This window comes from Dipodomys merriami, unplaced genomic scaffold (genome assembly GCF_024711535.1).
Source record: "Dipodomys merriami isolate MVZ:Mamm:240054 unplaced genomic scaffold, mDipMer1.0.p SCAF_14, whole genome shotgun sequence".
In the NCBI taxonomy this organism is placed as follows: domain Eukaryota; kingdom Metazoa; phylum Chordata; class Mammalia; order Rodentia; family Heteromyidae; genus Dipodomys; species Dipodomys merriami.
In genome coordinates, this window is record NW_027202715.1 from 31,768,198 (window position 1) to 31,788,138 (window position 19,941).

Below are 19,941 nucleotides of genomic sequence, written 5' to 3' on the forward strand. Positions count from 1 at the left end.
GTTACATACCATACCAATAATTCAGGAAAGTGAAAAATAGGAAAACTGCAGTCCAGGCTAGCCTGGGCATGAAGAAAGACTCTACGTTGAAAATAACCAATTCAAAAAAGGACTGATGAGTGGCTCTACTAGTAGAGTGTTTGCCTAGAAATCACAGGGCATTAGGACACTAGTACCGCCCCAAAGAACAACAAAAATTTTACCTCCCTTAATTGTTGCATTTAGTTATGTTTCATTTATTTCTTTACTTCCTTCAGGATTCTTTTTTCTTTTATCATTTTTCCCGTCCCCTTCTCCTAGACTATGATGGTTTCTGGATAGCACATAATGAAAGAGATATTCATTAAAAATGTGTTGTGCACATTTTAATCTCCATTTTAAGAGATGAAGAGGCTGAAAGCCATAAATTAAGTAGTAATTATGTAAGGTCACAGAGCTACAAAGCAGGTGGGGGGATGGAGAGGGGAAGGGATGGGAAGGGGAAACAAAGGAGGAGGCAACAATGCTTGATAAGAAATGTCCTCTCTATCTTACCCATGTAATTGTAACCCCTCTGTATGGTATTTTCACATTAAAAAAAAGAAGTGCCATGAGAGGAAAAAATAAAAACTAAAGTGATTAGGTTAGTCAAAAAAAAGCAGCAAAAGTAAGACAAGACAATAGTTATGTCAGTGATAGAAGAGCCATCCCTAATGATCATCAAAGTGCAAACACACATACTAAAAATTAGTTCCTACATCTATTTTTAGTTTTCCTGCTTGCCTTCAACATGTCTAAAAAACATATACTATTAATAATACCTTAGGATTCTACCATTCCACCACCTAACAATTCTGGACTAAGATTTTGTTGCTCTTTTCTAAGGGAAATGCATTGATCCTATTTTGACAATTTCCTCTTATTGTGTTCTCTCAGATTGTGGATTCTGAAGGTAAGAAGTGGGGCTTCAGTTGATCTGCACACCAGCAACATTTCCTTTATTAATAAATATTCTCCCAGGTTTCATATTTGTGTGTGCTATGTCAATGCTCTGAAAGTTAAAAAATAATAAAGTTATGGTAACCTTAGACATCATGGTGGGTATAATGACCTAGTCAATGTAATGAGAAAGCTCTGTAAATGATTTCCTATATCTCTCACATCCCACTGTAGGGAAAAGGCTATAGAACACATGGTTGCTGTCAATCTGGAGGTAAATAGAAACAGTCTTTCTAGTTAAAATGGAAGACATGCTGTGTGGAGACACATGGTGCTAAGCCTTGTCTAGGAAATTACCACAGTGAAGAACCAATGGCTCTGTCTCCAGGCTCTGGCTCAAGTGCAATTCCTCCTGCCTGTGACTTGGACATAGCTCACTTCCAAGTGACATTTGAAATTGCCTGCCACATGGACCTGCATTTGACAACTGTATGCTTTGAACAGCTCCATCCTGGGTCTCCTAAAATATCCTGTATGGTTTGCACAGAAACTTCTTTCTTCCATCTATATCAGCTCTCCAGCTATTTAGCACAGCCCTTCTGAACTCTACGGGTTTATTAACTTTTTGTAGCCATTCTCTGTATGTGTATAGGTATGTGTAAATATACTGTATGTGTAAATATACTGTATTGCTGAGAGTTAATATTAAAAGTTAAAATTAGAATAAAACAACTGGTAATTACCAGTGTCTAGGACTACCAAATGAAATCAGTAGTACTTGACAGTTTATAACCAACAAAATTGACGTTGCTTAAAAATGTTCTCTTGTTCAGTAAGTCCTGATATTGTGAAAAGATATAGATATATCATGTATGTTTCTAATATAGCTCACTCATGACACTTATGCAACAAAATAATAGCATGGTAGACAGAGGATGGAGTATAACTCATCTGGGAGTGGACCTCTATCTGGCTTTTAAAGGGTACACAAATAAAAACATCTAAAGGATTAATGGATTAATCTAATTCCTTAGCAAAAGAAAACACCAGCATGTGGATATTCAAAGGGGGTGGGATCAGGTCAAAGAGAAAAGAGTAGAAGGATGAAGAGGGGAAGAAAGTAGTCAAGAATCCAATATCTATCCTACAAAATTAAAAAGAGTAAGAGAAGGGATGGGTAGGACAGGGATGGATATGTTATATTCATAAACTGTTTTGTTAGATGGCAATTCCATTGTACAACTACTTTAAAAGATAATAATTAAACAGAAATAAATATTAAAATTATAAGGATTGTTACTAAATATTAAATAATCTTTCTTTAGATTTAAAGAATTCAGAACAATTGGTGACCTTCAAATAACGCCAGAATGTGTGATGTCTTCCTTATTCTTTATTTCTATGCATAAACTTAAATGAATCATGCAAATTGAGGTTTAACCTGGAGAATAATAATGTGTCTGTAACTAGTAATGGGAAGTCAAGGTTCACAGTAATGTTCTGGACAGAGGGAAAAAATATGGACATAGTATTAAGAAAACCCAACACAGCATGCAGTGTTCCTCTACTGTTCCACTGTACCTCCTTTTCATCCTTATTAAAAGCCCCTTCTCTACTGAGTTCCAAGATGGACTTTAGAAGTGATGATCACCTCATCCTGCCACTACATGACATCCTTGAATAGACCTGATTTCCTTACTAAATCTCATCTCTTAGCTTTTAGATATGAAGGCTAGTTGACAGGTTTGGGTCTGCTAATATGAGGAAGGAGAAAGGAAGATAGGTACTAATACTGTATCATGCCAAACCACTCCTGAAATGCATGTAAACCATAGTAAACAAGACCCCAGTCTCTGGATCTCTTTGCCCCAGGGCTCTTTGCCTACCTTCACAATACCAATACTCAAAGGTCTGATTGCTAAATCCTTCACTGAGGATGAGAAATAGAGTGTACTGGAAATACCCAGCTGGACCTGAGTGTGGATAAGTGGCACTCAGGGTAACATTATCTCTTCTGTAGAGGGACCCATATTTACTCTTTAATCTGCTGAGGACCTTCAAGGAAAATGAAAAAAATAAGAGGATTAAGAAAAGAAAATGAGAAAAGGCCTCTGAGGAGAGTTCAGTCACTGCTCCATCCCATTAAAATTTCTTGCCAGCAGCCCTTTCATGGTTCACTATATTATCATATTAATACATATATAGTAATAATAGCAATATCTAGATGAACAAAGTTAGGTATTTTATACATATTATATCATGTTTAAATACAACAATCCCAAAGAGTAGGCATTGTTAGCTCTCCTTTTTAGATGAGAACACTGAAATGTATATAACTTATAAGATTTTCCCATTGATTTCATGAATAGCAGAGCCAAACTCCAGATCAAGTCTCTTTAACCAATACCTTTACTCAATTGTTATTCAATGCACAATATTAATAATATCAAAGCTTAGAATACTAAGCAAGAGAAACACAATAAATTTCTGCCTGGAAGATGCTTTCATTCTAATGAGGGATTAACACAATAAACAAATATGCAGTATACTATGATATAATAACAAATGCTATGAAGAGAAAACGTTCCTAAATAAGGATGGTGTTGATGGGCGTTAGCTGCAAAGATCTTCCTAAAAGGGGGCACTGTTTAGCAGAGGCATGAAGGAAGAAATCTGTTGTGCAATGCCCCCAGGAAAAGCATGGCAGTCATAATAAATAGATTTTTCAGACACCTCTTAGCTACTCTATTGCCTCACTTTCTGAGAAGAAGAATTTAGTTTTTCCAGACATGGACTATTACACCCAAGGGAAACTAGGCACTATGTGTAAGGACCAAGGGACAGGGAGTAGGGTATCCTTCCAATGGCTGGCTTCCAATCTCAGCAAAGGCCCAAGTGAAGAAAAACTCTACCCAGTAAGAACTAACATGCCAGCCAGGTGAGTGAGCAACCACAGTAATACATTCACCAGCCTTCATCAAGTATGCAAACAACTGCCACCCCAGCCAACATCTGCATGCTGCCTCATGGCCCAGAAGTGGTAACATGCCATTCCTCTTCTGACACAAGTCAGAATCACCCAATCCACAGAAACCCTCAGCTGTAATGCATGATTGTTATTGCTTTAAGTCTTTAGATGTTTGAATGACTGGTTGTTCAGCAATTGATAACTAACACAAAGATTCCCAGTAAATGTCCATGGCATTAGCTAATGAACATCAAAATACATGTCTCAAGAAAATGGAAAACTAGTAATGCTGCTGAGTATCCATTTCTGATATGCCACAACCATTGATAATCTAAAGTTTGGTTATGATTATGGCTTCTTTGTGAGAGATCATTAAAATAACCCAACAAAAGTATCAAACCCAAAGCAAACATTAGCAATGATGGCCTTGAGTGTGGCACATTCAGATAAACTCTCTGGGAATTTAAAAAAAATTAAAAAGCCCTCATCCATGTTGTTTGCTGATTTCTGTGCTATGAAACCTCAGGTCATGATCATACTACCAATTTAACAACCAACTTACAGCATTACTGAATATTTAATAATTCATTATTGTGAACATGTACAATACATTTCTGGTCCATATCTTGGTCCATAGAAGATTAGCAGCTTAAGTACTAGATATTGAACACATAAAAATGAACATATAAAAAATGAAATCTATTTCATTTTGGCTGCAGAGCTATACATGCCTAATCCAGTTGTGCAGTCACTAAAGCAGAAAGAAGATTTCACAAATTATCATACCTCCTTAACCCTTTCATGCTCAAAAAACTAATCGTTAGACTACCTTGTCCATGCAAGCAATGCTATGGTTCAAGTGAGTATGGGAAGGAAATGTGGGAGAGCATCCCTAGCATCACTCTGACTGAGCAGCACATGGGTTCCTTCTGTTTGGCCCTTACTCCAGCCTCAATTGCTCTCCCTCCCACATACTCTTTCATCCTGTAACTACTACACTCATGAATAAGAAAAGTCTGTAAACAGAGAGAAAATTGCCTAAGTCAAATGCTGATGTCATACAATTCAACAACTAGACAGGAATGTTGTAGACTATAAAGAACTCTAAGTCCACTAAACACCTCTTACCCACATTCATTTCATTCCTAAAGAACTATAACATTAAGAAGCAATCCAAAAATTCATATGGAACAATAAAAGACCCCCGAATAGCAAAAATGATCCTTAACAGAAAGAATAGTGCTGGAGGAATATCTATACCAAATTTCAAACTCTACTACAAAGCCATAGCAATCAAAACAGCTTGGTACTGGCACAAGAACAGACTTCAGGACCAATGGAATAGAATTGAAAAGCCAGTAATGAACCCACAGACCTATAGCCACTTAATCTTTAAAAACATAGAATGGAAGAAAGACAGCCTCTTCAGTAAACGGTGCTGGCAAAATTGGTTAATCACCTGTAGAAAACTAAAGCTAGATCCTTATATATCACCCTGCACCAGAATCTACTCCAAATGGATCAAAGACCTCGGAGTCAAAGCAGACACTCTGAAAACATTACAGGATGAAGTAGGAGAAACCTTAGGTCTCCTTGGGACAGGCCGAAATTTTCTTAATAGAGACCCAGAAACACAACAAATCAAAGAAAATTGGACAAATGGGATTGCATGAAATTGCAGAGCTTCTGCATGGCAAAGGACATAGCTAGCAAGATCAATAGAAAGCCCACAGATTGGGAGAAGACCTTCACGAGCCATACAACAGACAAAGGTCTCATCTAAAATATGCCTGGAACTCAAAAACTTAAATCCTGCAACAACAAATCCTCAAAGAAACAACTGCCCAATAAATAAGTGGGATAAAGACTTAAAGAGAAACTTTTCTGAAGAGGAAATAAGGATGGCCAATAGACACATGAAGAAATGCTCAACCTCTCTAGCCATAAAAGAAATGCAAATCAAAACAACATTGAGATTCCACCTTACCCCAGTTAGAATGATTATAATCAACAACAGATGCTGGAGGGGATGTGGCCAAAAGGGAACCCTACTGCATTGTTGGTAGAAGTGTAAACTTGTTCAACCAGTTTGGAAAGCAGTATGGAGGTTCCTCAAAAGACTCCCCATAGAGCCCCCCTATGACCCAGAAATCCTACTTTTGGGCATTTACCAAATGGTCACAAACAAGGCCATACTAAATCTAACAGCACAACTATGTTTATTGCAGCATTATTTACTATAGGTAAGATATGGAACAAACCCAGATGCTCCTCAATAGATGAATGGATCAACAAAATATGGTATATATATATATGTATATATATATATATACATATATATATACACACACACACACTTACATACATATGTATATATACATTATACATATATATATACATATATATGTATACATATACAATGGAATTCTATGCCTCCATCAGAAAGAAAGACACCGCCCCATTTGTTAGGAAATGGGGAAAGACTTGGAAAAAATTATCTTAAGTGAAGTAAGTCAGGCCCAAAGAATCATAGGTCCCATGGTGTCCCTTATTTGCAAAAACTAGTACAAGCAGAAAAGGCCAAAAGTTATGTACATATGACTATATAAGATGATGTTAAGTGAAATTAACCCGAACATAGAGACACAAATATCTTTTTTCTTTCTTGCTATTGTTTCTAACATATTTATAATGTACCACATGATTTTTTTTGGTTGTATGTTCCTCCCCCACAGTATAACCCCTATTTTCACTGTATTTGATGTTGGTGTCCTGCATCTTGTATACACCCTTCTCTAATTCAGGGAGGGGAAGAGAAAAACTAAAATTCTTAAATAAGGATAGAGGTTGACCCATTGTAACAATGAGATGTACAAAACACTATGTTGAAAACAAACTTTACAGCTTCGGGGGAAGAGGAAGAGGTAGTAGTTGTAGAGGTGGGAGGGAAGGGATGGTAGGGGGAAAACAAAGGAGGAGGCAACAATGCTCAATAGGAAATGTACTCATCACCTTGCTCATGTAACTGTAACCCCTCTGTACAGCAGTTTTACAATAAAAAACATACAAAAATTAAATTAAATTTAATTTAAGAAAGAAAACTGAGTCCTTTGGTTGTAAAACAAGTCAAATAGTTTTTCTTCTCTTTCTATACTGTTAGATACTGTTTTGTTGTAGGCAACATGGCTAAACATGGATAAAGTAGGTTTAGTAAAGGCATTATGGCCAAATTGTATGATTTTGAACATCAATAAAACTGTCTTTTGAGTAAGTGAAGAATGAATAAACTATCCCAATAATAATAGTCAAAAAGAACTATAACAGGAGGATTTTTAAATAAGTGTATTTTTTCATGACTAGTCAAGAATCAATCTCTTTAAAATTATGATAGGGACACAAGAGGTTTTATCTTTGTCACTGTTCTTATTAATGTAAAGTGATTTTTTGTTTCTTTTGAATGTTCTTCCCCCATGGTATAACCCCTGTTTTCACTCTATTTGATTCTGATGCCCTACATTATGTGTGTGTGTGTGTGTGTGTGTGTGTGTGTGTGTGTGTGTGTATGTGTGTGTGTGTACATTTTTTCAAATTTGGGGAGGGGAAGGGAAATAACAAAATCCTGAAATAAGGATAGAGGTTGAGCCATTGTAACAATAAGATGTACAAGACACTATGACAAGACCCTACAACAAGATGTACAAGACACTACGAACTTTACAACTTGGGAGGGGAGAGGGTTGGTAGGTGAAAAACAAAGGAGGGGGTTACAATGCTCTATAGGAAATGTACTCATTACCTTACTCATGTAACTGTAACCCTTCTGTACAGTATCTTTACAGTAAATACATATTTTTAATTAATAATAAAATTTTTTAAAAGGTAGCAATTATGACCCAGGTGCTGGTGGTTCACACCTGTAAACTTAGCTACGGAGGGGGCTGAGATGAGCTCTGAGGATCTTGGTTTAAAGCCTGTCCAGGCAGGAAGGCTGTCAAACTCTTTGTCTACTAAACTACTCAGAAAAGGCCAGAAGTGGTGCTGTGGCTCAAGTGGTAGAGCACTAGCCTTAACCAAAAAAAGCTTAGGGACAATGGCCCAGGACCTGAGTTCAAGCTCCAGGACAAGATAGCATAAATCCTGAATCTTACAACTGAAGGTCTACAAAGAGCACATAGATATCTTATCCTAAACCCACGTGTGAGATAAAGGATCCAATACATAGGACTTCTGGGAGAGGGGGTGGGTATAGGGGAGAAAGAAAAACAAATAATCATACAATAACCATGTATATAAATAGCCATTATAAACAATGGAGTGTCCATTCTGGTGAAAGGAAGGGTATTTTAAAACAGAACAAAGTAGATACATTAATGTGTGTGGCTTGTCTTACGTTTCCATTCCATTTCCTATTGCTGGCACCCTTGAGAAAAAAGAAGTAGAAAATCACCGTTTCCCTTCCCGGCTTCAGTGATCAGAGATGCTCCCTAATCTTCATTCACACTGGAAATGTCATCAGTCTTAATGCTGCCTAAGCCTAGGCATTGCAAATAAGTCTAATAGCACTTAGCTCCAATGTTTTCAAGCCTTTCCTTGAGCTAACTTGTGGTAACTAAGTGGATTATTTAAATATCTCCCCATCAGGCTTCAGAAAGTAGGTAAAGGTAAACATAGGAAGAAATAGTTACTGGATAATATTTACAAACCAACATGAAACCCTTCTCCTCTCCTTACTCTACCCCAAATTCTACCTTTTGATTTTCCATGTTTGCTGATGACCCCAACATTCCCAATTGGAGCCATCTTTGATTCCCCCAGAAAAGCAGTGTAGCTCAGTGGTAATGAAGATGCTTTCTGGCACTATTCAAGAAGCTTAACATTGAATCCTAGCTCTAAAGGTTTCTTGCTTTAGAACCTTGGATAAGTTATTTGATCTTCTGCAATTTTGTTTCCCAATCTATTCAGTGTTACATATCAGCAACTCCCTCATAGAGTTGTTTCAACAACTAAATTAATATAAAAAGCAACTGGAATGATTATCTGGATGATCATTAATACTATGCAATTAAATGGCATTTAATTTTACCTACAACTACCATGGGATCTCACTGCCATTCCATTGGATTGAGACTTTTTTTAACCAGTCTCATATTATATAGAGAAAACTATCAGGCAAAGTTCAAAAACCTTTTCTGTGACTCCACCTTCCCTTTCTTGTATTTTTCAGACTTCCAATACTTTGTAAAATCCCCTGTATTTAATTCCCTCTGCTTGAAATACCTGGTACTATTACTATTTTCCCAATGGGACTCTTATCAATAGAACCTCAATATTAAACAATCTGCCAATATCTACTCACTTGTAGTTCCCCCTTATCCAAGTCCATATGAAACAACTCTAACTGGTTAATCATCCAAATATAATAATTGTGTGTATATTACACAAGAATTTTTAAAGACTACATATTACCCAGTGTATTATTTTAAAATACCTGGAATCACAGGGTCTGCACAATTATAAGCAATACATCATTCATATACATCTCTAATTCTATACATCTTTGTCCTAATATAACTCCTCTATCCCCTCAAAAAAGTCTATATCCCTCCTTTGCAACTTTGTGTTCATAATAGCTTCCATCTAATCTCAGCCTTCCCCTATTTTGCCCATTTAAAATTCTGCACACTCCATTATCATTTATACAATGAAAATCTTTTATTATTTTTTATTTCCTGTTTGCTCTTGTGATGATCTTTAAAAACTATGTCCACAAATGATTTGATATATCTCCCTTCAAAGTGTTAGGGCTAAATTTTCTTACCCTTATATGTGTGTGGGGCCTAGTGACTGGAGAAATAGAGCGAGAGTAATGGTGTGTAATTTCTGAAAGTAGGTCAGAAAAGGACTGTGGCTTCCTCCTCACTCATTTTCCTGAGTGATTCCCTCTGAGGGATCCATCTGGATATGGAGTTCTGAATAACAACCACAGGAGGGAACTATCTTAGAATTGGATCCTGCAGCCGAAGTCAAGCCTTCAGATGTCTGTATTCTTTGCCTTCACCTCGACAGACAACCTACAACAAAACCTCATAGCCAAGCCAGTCCTGAATTTCTAATTCATATGCCTTTGTAGAATAATATTCTTATATTATAAGCCTCTCTATTTGTAGGCAGATTAATTATTACACAGTAATAGAAAACTAATATGCCATTATACTCCTGTGGGTTATGACTACATATGTGTTCCTAAGTCTCAACACAAAAGCCTCACAGAAGATGTGGATTCCTGATTCCCTTGGCTTTGTGGCTTCTGCTAGGTCTGGCAAAGTTCCTTTTAATAAAAGAAGTGATTCAGGCATTTCATCCATCTAAAAGAATTATGTCTCTCTTCTCTGAAGAGAAAAGTAGGATGGCCAATAGACACATGAAGAAATGCTCAACCTCCCTAGCCATAAAAGAAATGCAAATCAAAACAACATTGAGATACCATCTCACCCCAGTTAGAATGGCTATAATCAAGAACTCTAATAACAACAGATGCTGGAGGGGATGTGGACATAAGGGAATCCTACTGCATTGTTGGTGGGAGTGTAAACTTGTTCAACACTTTGGAAAGCAGTATGGAGGATCCTCAAAAGTCTCCACATAGAGCTCCCCTATGACCCAGCAATCCCACTTTTGGGCATTTACCCAAATGATCACAAACAAGACCATACTAAAGCTACCAGCACAACTATGCTTGTTGCAGCATTATTTACCATAGCTAAGATATAGAAACAACCCAGATGCCCCTCAGTAGATGAATGGATCAAGAAAATGTGGTATATATACACAATGGAATTCAATCCCTCCATCAGAAAGAATGACATTGCCTCATTTGTTAGGAAATGGAAAGACTTGGAAAAAAATTATATGAAGTGAAGTAAGCCAGGCCCAAAGAAACATAGGTCCTATGGTTTCCCTTATTTGCAATATCTAGTATATGTCTGAGACAAGCAGAAAAGATCAGATAAGTTGATGTTAGTTGAAATCAACCCCAAGATAAGTATTCAAATGTTTTTTTTCTTTCTTGAGGTTGTTTCTAACATGTTTATAAGATGATTTCTTTGTCGCTTTGTATGTCCCTCCCCCACAGTATAACCCCTGCTTTCATTGTATTTGATGTTAGTATAATTTGTGGAGGGGAAGAGCAAAAACAAACCGTTTAAATAGGGATACAGTTGGACCCATTGCAACAATGAGATGTACAAGTTGTTATGTCAAAAAACAAACTTTACAACTTTGGCGGTTGGGAGGGAGGGGGAAGGGGAAAGTTAGGGGGGAGGGGGGTAGGGATGGGAAGGGGAAACAAAGGTGGAGACAATAATGCTTTGCTAAGAAATGTACTCATTACTTTGCCCATGTAATTGTAACCCCTCTGTACAGTATTTTCACAATAAAAAATTAACAACAACAACAAAAAAGAATTACATCTCTTTGAAGAATATGGACTATTGGCTCAAGCACACATGTATTCAGAACCTAGTTCTACCATTTCCTAAGTGCCTGAGTTTTGGAAAGTGAATTAACTTCTCTATGGTTCAGTTACATTTTTCATGATAGAGGACTAAACATAGAGACACCTCAAGGCTCAGTTGTAAACATAGGTGAGAGAAACATACTTAATGACCCAGTCCCTCCTGTTTCCTCAGATGAGACCTCCACTTCACTCCCAAGAGACAATAGTATCTTTGAGTCATCTCAACTTCTACCCCACCCTACCAGCCCCTCAAAAAGAAGCATCAAAAAAAGTGGTCTTAGCCGGGCGCCGATGGCTCACACCTGTAATCCTGGCTACTCAGGAGGCTGAGATCTGAGGATCTTGGTTCAAAGCCAGCCAGGCAGGAAAGTCCGTGAAACTCTTATCTCCAATAAACCACCAGAAAACCTGAAGTGGCGCTGTAGCTCAAGTGGTTGAGTGCTGGCCTTGAGCTGAAGAGCTGAGGGACAGCACTCAGGCCCAGAGTTCAAGCCCCATGACCGACCAAAAAAAAAAAAAAAAAGCAATCTTGGGTGAGGTTAAGAAAACACAATACTGGATAACCTAAATTGACTGTTATTGTTTTCGCCAGGGCTCCAGTCTGTTGTATCTCACATTTCAAAATATGTAAGCAGATATTAACAGAGGGCATTTGCTCATTGTGACCTGATCCTCTGCAGAAAATAGCACTGAATCAAGGCTTCAAAACTTCCTTAGAGAGAGACATGGCAATGTACTTTATTCTGCTTCCTCTCTTTTCCACAATACCTGTATTTCTCACTTCCTCACTTCCTCTTTCCTCCTCCTTCCCTTTATCTTTCTCTGCTCCTTAAGGCCTCAGACAACCTAGGTACGTTTTCCATGTATATTTCTCTTAAGGCCAAATATCACAGGTAAGTAATGAAATCTAAATTTAAGGAAAATCATACAAATCATATTCTATAATAAAATCATATTCTATAATAAAATATGAAGATTAAGAGAGTGATAAGAAAGTCTTTTTAACTTACTATTACAGAAATTTTAATAATCATACAAGAATAACCAGAATAATACAATGAACTACCCTTATTTAACCCAGTTTCTACAGTGGCCAACTCCTAATCAATCTTGTTTCATCTGATTCATCTTGTTTCATTTTCCTCAGATTCCTTCTATCTATTCTCAATGGCTGGAGAGGCTAAAGGAAAGATTAGTGATTTATTTCACTCTCAAATATCTAACCTGGATGATTAAATGAGAGAGCATATATAAAGGTCACATGATACATAATAAGCTTTCAAAGAACCACTAGCATTCAAAATGATGATGAGTGATCTGCAGAACTAAAAGCAAATTTTGACCAAGATCACTTGGATTGTAATAATGACCATTCATATACCATTGCCTACTAAACTGTCAAGAAGTAGTTCCCATCACATTCATCCACAGACTTTACATTAAATCACAATTTCTTTCTTTCCATCAATTGCTTGCCTCCAGCCTGAGTCATTGTGACATCATGCCTAATTCAACACTGACAAACACAATTCGATTTGATCCATCGGGTTCTGCCAGGATGAAAGCCCGGCTATACAGCCTTGTGAGGAGACCCCGTGCATACTGGCCACTTTTGCTATAGCCCATCTAAAGAGAAAGAAAAACTTAGAGCCATCTATCTCACCCAAATACCAAAAACCAGGCCCAAACAGAGACGAGTAGAGGCTACAAAAGGGAAAAGTAAAATGAAAGATTCCATCTCCTTTCCCATTTTGTCTGAAGCCACCTCTCCCTTTACTTTGGTCACAGAATGCAATCTCCTGCTTTTCCACTCAGTTAACTGAAACTGAGGTTCAAGTAAAGACCCATTCATTGCCCACAGCTTTTGTAGTCTTCATAGCTTTCAAGAGCTAAACCTGATTCCAACATTACATTTTTAAAAAAACACTAAACAATCAAAAGATATCCTCACATTCCAATTTTGTTGCTGTTGTTTGTTGAAAACTTGGAAGATCTGAAGACTACATAACATCATGACAACAAGCACTGAGACCTTATCAGGTCTCCTGCACCAGAATTCCCTCTGTTCCTACTTTATGCTGGAACCTATCCACTCCGTGTTCACAGAGCCTGATAGACCCTTGTAAGGACTTGAATTTGAGATGCCCTTCCTAGAGCTTTGCACAGACTGACTTCCCATGGGCCTTCCTTTCTTCTTTTGCTCCCCAGAGATCATGCCAAAAATAAAGCAAAGAGCAGGATTACCCATGGTTTCCCTTATTTGCAATAACTAGTATACGTCTGATTCAAGCAGAAAAGGTCAGATAAGTTGATGTTAGGGAAATGAACCCTAAGATATGTATTCAAATGTTTTTTTTTTTCCTTTCAGGTGATTGTTTCTAACACATTTATAAGATTATTTCTTTGTTGCTTTGTATGTCCCTCCCCCATGGTATAACCCCTGCTTTCACTGTATTTGAGGTTGGTATAATTAGTGGAGGGGAAGGGAAAAAACAAATCATTTAAATAGAGATACAGGTGGATCCAATGCAACAATGAGATGTACAAGTCGTTATGTGGAAAAACAAACTTTACAACTTTTGTGGGAGGGGGAGGAGGATTGGGTGGGGGTTGGGGAGAGGACGGGAAGGGATGGGAAGGGGAAACAAAGGAGGAGGCTACAATGTTTGATAAGAAATGTACTCATTATCTTGCCCATGTAATTGTAACCCTTCTGTACAGTATTTTCACAATTAAACAAAAAAAAAGAGCAGGATTAGAGCCTAGATTCCTGAGCTTTGGAAGATGAAGGCAAATACATGCCTGTATCTGTGGACTGAGTATTTGGGGGACAAAGGTAGATATGATAAAAAAAATTGCTATCAATTCAGGCAAGGTAATTAATGTAAGAGGGAGAGGGCCATCTCAGGCTCTTTACATACACATTGAACTATCAGGCAACACTTGCTCATCTTCTTGGTCATCAAGAAATTTCCTTCAAGCCTAGGGATCTCATCCAAGGAAATTCATTACACTTACCTTTGTGGTTTTTGATGGTCCCATTGGTGATAAACAAGAGGCTGAGAAGGGCTACTGTGATGACAATCATCATCACAAGGAGGAAAATCAGGAATATCTCCAAGGAGGAAAAGGTGTGCTTAGCCATTTCACCAGAGGCAAAGTAAAGAGATGGAAGAAATATGGGAGAAGAAAAAGACATAATCATGAATTTAAAAGTGCATGCTTCAAACTGTCTCAAGGTATGGCCAATAGAATAAAAGATTCTATCTGATCTGTCCTTCATTTTGTGGAGGCTAGGACCAAGACTCAATGTGGCCTGGAGGTGGAGGTAGAGCTTGGGTTCTGAGGGGCTGAGGTTAGGGTTGGAAACTCCCACTTGTGGGAAGTAAGCTTCTCAAGATTCCAAGGAATCAATCAAGTAAGTCTTCCAAAGAAAACCAGAGCTAAGTGATAGGGAAAACAAGACAAGAATCTTGAGCTTGGAGGTCAGAGCAATCTTAGGTGTCAGCACCAAGGCTGGAGGTTTGGAGCCACATCTACTACATGAGGTATAAACATGATTCCATTTCATGCCGCAATAGATGAGAGAAACTTGGGTGAGTTGGCCCAGCCTATCTAACCATGCCAAGAAGGACAATAATTAAAATCCTAATAACTTATTGACAATTTTATCTTACACGTAGACATTTATTAAGACACAACAAAGATCATAGACACCTTTTATAACATACACACATTTTAAGAGGAAATAAAATAAATTTATGGAATTCTTAGTATGCTACAGGCAGTAAGAACATTGCATGAATAGCTTAATTAATGGATACAATAACTGTATGAGATAGCACTGTCTATCTTCCATTCTCAGTCTACATTGGAATTAAAAAAAAAAAACTGGGCCATAGATGGGTACTGGTGGTTCATATCTATAATCCTAACTACTCAGGAGGCCAAGATCTAAGGAATGTGGTTCAAAACCAGCCCAGAAGGGAACGTCTGTTAGATTCTTATCTCTTATTACTTAATAACCAAAATAGCTAAATTTGGAACTGTGGCTCAAAGTGGTAGAGCACTAGCCTTGAACACAAAAGCTCAGAGATAGTGCCAAGGTCCTGAGTTCAAGCTCCAAGACTGGCAAACACACAAACACACACGCACACAACCTGAGTCATAAAAAGGTTAAGTAACTGTGGGTCCTGTAGCTAAAATAAATTCAAGTGCCAAAGGTGACTCAAGTGCTACAGTTCCTGCCTTAGCAAGTGTAATCCCCAATTCTGAAAACAAAGAAAAGCAATGCATCATTTGCTCTAGTTTAGCTATCAGCTACCCAACACGTCGTAAACATGTGTCTATTGCCAATATTATTTGATGACCTCAGAGTAACAGCAATATAATGCACATAACTAATCAAAGTCACAAAACTAATAGAAGAAAACAAATACTTAGACAAAAGAGATTGTGACAAGAGGTAGAATTCTGAAGGGACCAAAGCCAACTCCCCTTATAATAAAGTTGAGTAACTTGCCCAAGGTCACTGTGGTTGAGACTTGCAGCACTCATTCATATGTGGTTCTCTACTCATTTGTGAACATATAGCAAGGTTATACATTCCCCTCTGATACGTACTGGCAAATGAGCTGTGAGTGGCAGTGACATGTGTCACTTCTAGACTGAAATATCTAACACTGAGGCATTTGAGAGGGGGTGTGGTCTCCCTTCCTCTGTTCTTGCAACCCTGATTGCCATGTGACCCAGATGCCAGGTTGCAAGACTGCTAAGTAACCGATGAAAGAAACCAACCTCGCAGAATTATCAGACCAGGAATATACTTTACATTATAAGAAATAAATGTTTACAAGTTAAGCAACTAAGATCTAGGGATAAGGAAGTCATTTGTTACCACAGCAAACCTATTAACTCATCCTGACTAATGTAAGCAACATACCAGTTAATAGATGATTTCTTAGCTAAACTACAAATCTTTTTATATTTTAGTGCAATGAGTATCTCAAATCAAATTGAATTATTTCTGCTTTTCAGACACTAGATTCAATATCACATTCCATGCAATCTGAAACTTAAAACATAGTCAAAAATAGGGAATAACCTATGTGACCTAAAGGTCATGGAATAAAGCATACATTTCATACGGTGGAAGAGGCTCTTAGACTCGTTCAGATTGTAGTGGCTTTCAGTTTACTTACAATTCTAATCAACTTTTTCCTTAATCATAGAAATTAGTATTATCATAGAAATAGAATCTTAGAAAATTAGCATAATCCATGTTTCTTGACAATAGGCATACAGGTAGCAAAAGTGAAAGCTTGAGGAGATTCAACTGAAAATGGTACCATGTAAGATAATAATGTGTCATTTTTAACAACCTCTAGAAATGTGAAGCACATTTCAACTTTCTTCAGGATGCTTTTATTTTTCTCCACTTTGCACTGAAAAAAAAGAATTTCACATTTCAAAGCTATTAACACTGTAAAGAGGACAACAGTACTTCAAAATGCCAGTGTTTTTATTTTAATTTTATTTTATTGTAAAGATTCTGTACAGAGGGGTTAGAGTTACATGAATAAGGCAATGAGTACATTACTTGTCGATCATTGTTACCCCTTCCCTTGTTGTTGTCCCATTAACCCTTCTCTCCCCCACCTCCCACCCCCTCACCCAAAGTTGTAAAGTCCGTTTACAAAATACTGTCCTGTGGGTATCACTGTTGCAATGCGTCATCCTGTGTCCTTGTTTCAGCGTTTATTATTCCCTTTCCACTCCCCAGATGAGACAAATGTATATACAAGATGCAGGGTACCAAAATCAAGTACAGTGACAACAGGGGATATACCATAGGGGGAAGAACATACAAAGGAAACAAAAAATCACACAGTACATTTAAAACAATGATCATGAATTTTGTCATTTTTTAATTATGAAAATACTGTACAGAGGAGTTACAATTACATGAGCAAGATAATGAGTGCATTTCTTATAAAGCATTGTTGCTTACTCCTTTGTTTCTGCTTCCTATCCCTTCCCATCGCCCCCGCTCCAGCCCCCCATATCCCTCCTCATCCCCCACCCACCTCCCCCCCCCCCCCGGCCAAAGTGGTAAAGTTCATTTTTCAACATAACAACTTGTGTATCTGATTGCTGTGATGGGTCCACCTGTATCCCTATTTAAATGATTTGGTTTTTCCCTTCCCCTCCACAAATTATACCATCAAATACAGTGAAACTGGAGGTTATATCATGGGGGAGGGACATACAAAGCAACAAAGAAATCATCTTATAAATATGTTAGAAACAATAGCAGGCAAAGAATTGGTGAGGAAAACAAACTACACCAAAACAAACTACCCTTCAGATCAGTGCTATCTAGAACAAAGAATATATGTATTTTATGGATTGCGATCTCCAGTAAAATCCATTCCTTCATTAACTTAGAAATACTTTCTAAGCATCTGTGGAATACAAGACATTTGCACTGAAGGATTAAATTTCTTTAGCAATTCATAAGCCAAAGTTCCTTACCTAAAATCTTACAATCTGAGCTAAAGATGTGGTTCAGTGGTAGAGCAATTGCCTAAGCATGCATCAGACCCTGCATTTGATCCCCAGCACCCCACCACACACACACACACACACACACACACACACACACACACACATTTTATAATGCAATGTAAGACAGAGATAATGCACAGATCATTCTAATACTTGACTATGAGTAATAATATGGTACATAAAACACTCTTCTAAAGTAAAGTTGCCTACAATGGGGCTCAGAAATGATTTTGACAAAGATGTTACATCCAAGTTGAGACCAAAAAAATGCAGCTGTGAACCCTGTGTATTGGCTGTTTGGGATTGCACAACAAGCCACCCCAAATTTAGTAGCACAACATAACAACAATTTGATTAGCTCACAATTATGTCAGTAATTATGGCTGGGCCCAGCTCTAGTCTGGAAATTGCTCATAATCCACCACGCTGCTGGATAAGGATGGCTGGGAGCTGCCGGTCTAGCATGACCTCCATTAGGTCAATTTGTCTCTACTCTACATGGCCTTTTTGACTATCACCCCCAACCTCTCTCATTCACTGATGCTTCATAACACTGAGTCTAAGACCCACTATTGTAGATTCGTTAGCAGTGACAAATTATGTAGCTAAGATGGTAAGACAAAGAGGTTAGGGGTGTTCAAATGCTAAATCAAGTAACACTAACAAATAAGGGTACATTTTCATTCACTGCTCTGACAGAAATGGATACAGCAATGCCAGGAGAAGCTAAAGAAGAAGGTTCTTCCCCAGCTCTTTGCTGTGGTAACCATCACTATCTGATCAGGAACTTTTGCCTTTTCTATATGAAGCCCAAAAGCTTTTCCTGAGTCTTCCCAGCATAGCGCTGTAATGATGACAAAAAAAAAAAAAAAAAAAAAAATTGAAACCTAATGGCTACCCTTGAGCTAGAAACTGGCAAGAATTTACAAAGTGAGACATGAGTTAGGAGAGCAGATCCAAAGTGGGATGCATGGAGCAGAGCTAAAGTAGACACAGAAGAGGAGACCACTTGCAGATGTGATGACGTAGTGTGTCAGTAGCATTTGGGCCTTGCTTAATGTGGGAGTAAAGAAGAGGAGGCAACCATTTACCACTCCAATTGTTTGAGGTTGTGAGAGGAATGTTGTAGTACTATGGGACAGAGAGAAGGAAAAGGAGGAGAGAGAGGATAGAAGAAAGTGAGGGTGGAATGGAGGAAGGAAAGTATAGCAGGCAGGAGGCAAATAGTAAAAAAGAGAGGAGAGAAGTTAGGTAGGAAAGAGAAAGAAGGAAGAAAATTTGGAGAAACACAGTGATTATGAAAGGAAGATGAAAATGGAGGAAATTTGAATCTTTGGCATAAATATCAGGGCTAAAAACATTAGAATAAGAACTGAAACTACAATAACAAACAATCTCATAAATAGAATATTTTTCTCACGATTCACAACAGCACTAAAAGAATGAGTATGGGAAACATTACACTTTATTGCCCCTAAAACTATTATAGTATGGAAGAGTCCTGGAAAAACTAAAAACCAGGAAGAAATGTGAACAAGTGGATGCAAAACAGTTCACTCTTCTTGTTTTCCTTTTTAACTTACTTTGTAAGTGCTCTGCCAGTAGCTCCAGCTCAGCCCTAGGGTTGTTTCTCTTTTACTTTCATAACAAACAGCTGGGGAAAATGGCTTCCCAGTGTTTGTGAGGTTGTGACTTAATAATGGAAATCAATGCCTTCATCTTGTACCCTTGACTCTGGATCTGAAACTCTAATTTAAAGAATATGGGAAGCCAGGTGCTGGTGACTCATGCCTGTAACCCTAGCTACTCAGGAAGCTGAGATCTGAGAATCACAGTTCAAAGCCAGCCAGGGCAGGAAAGTCCGTGAGACGCTTATCTCCAATAAACCACCAGAAAAAAACAGAAGTGGCACTGTGGCTCAAGTGGTAGAGTGCTCGCCTTGAGCTGAAGAGCTCAGGGACACCACCCAGGC

The 19,941-nt window shown here is 38.0% G+C and overlaps 1 pseudogene; it reads right to left on the reverse strand.

Moving 5' to 3' along the window:
* LOC138825870 (neutral ceramidase-like) overlaps window positions 1-14,444 on the reverse strand; it is a 51,598-nt pseudogene extending 37,154 nt beyond the window's left edge.
* Window positions 14,445-19,941: the final 5,497 nt, after the last annotated feature.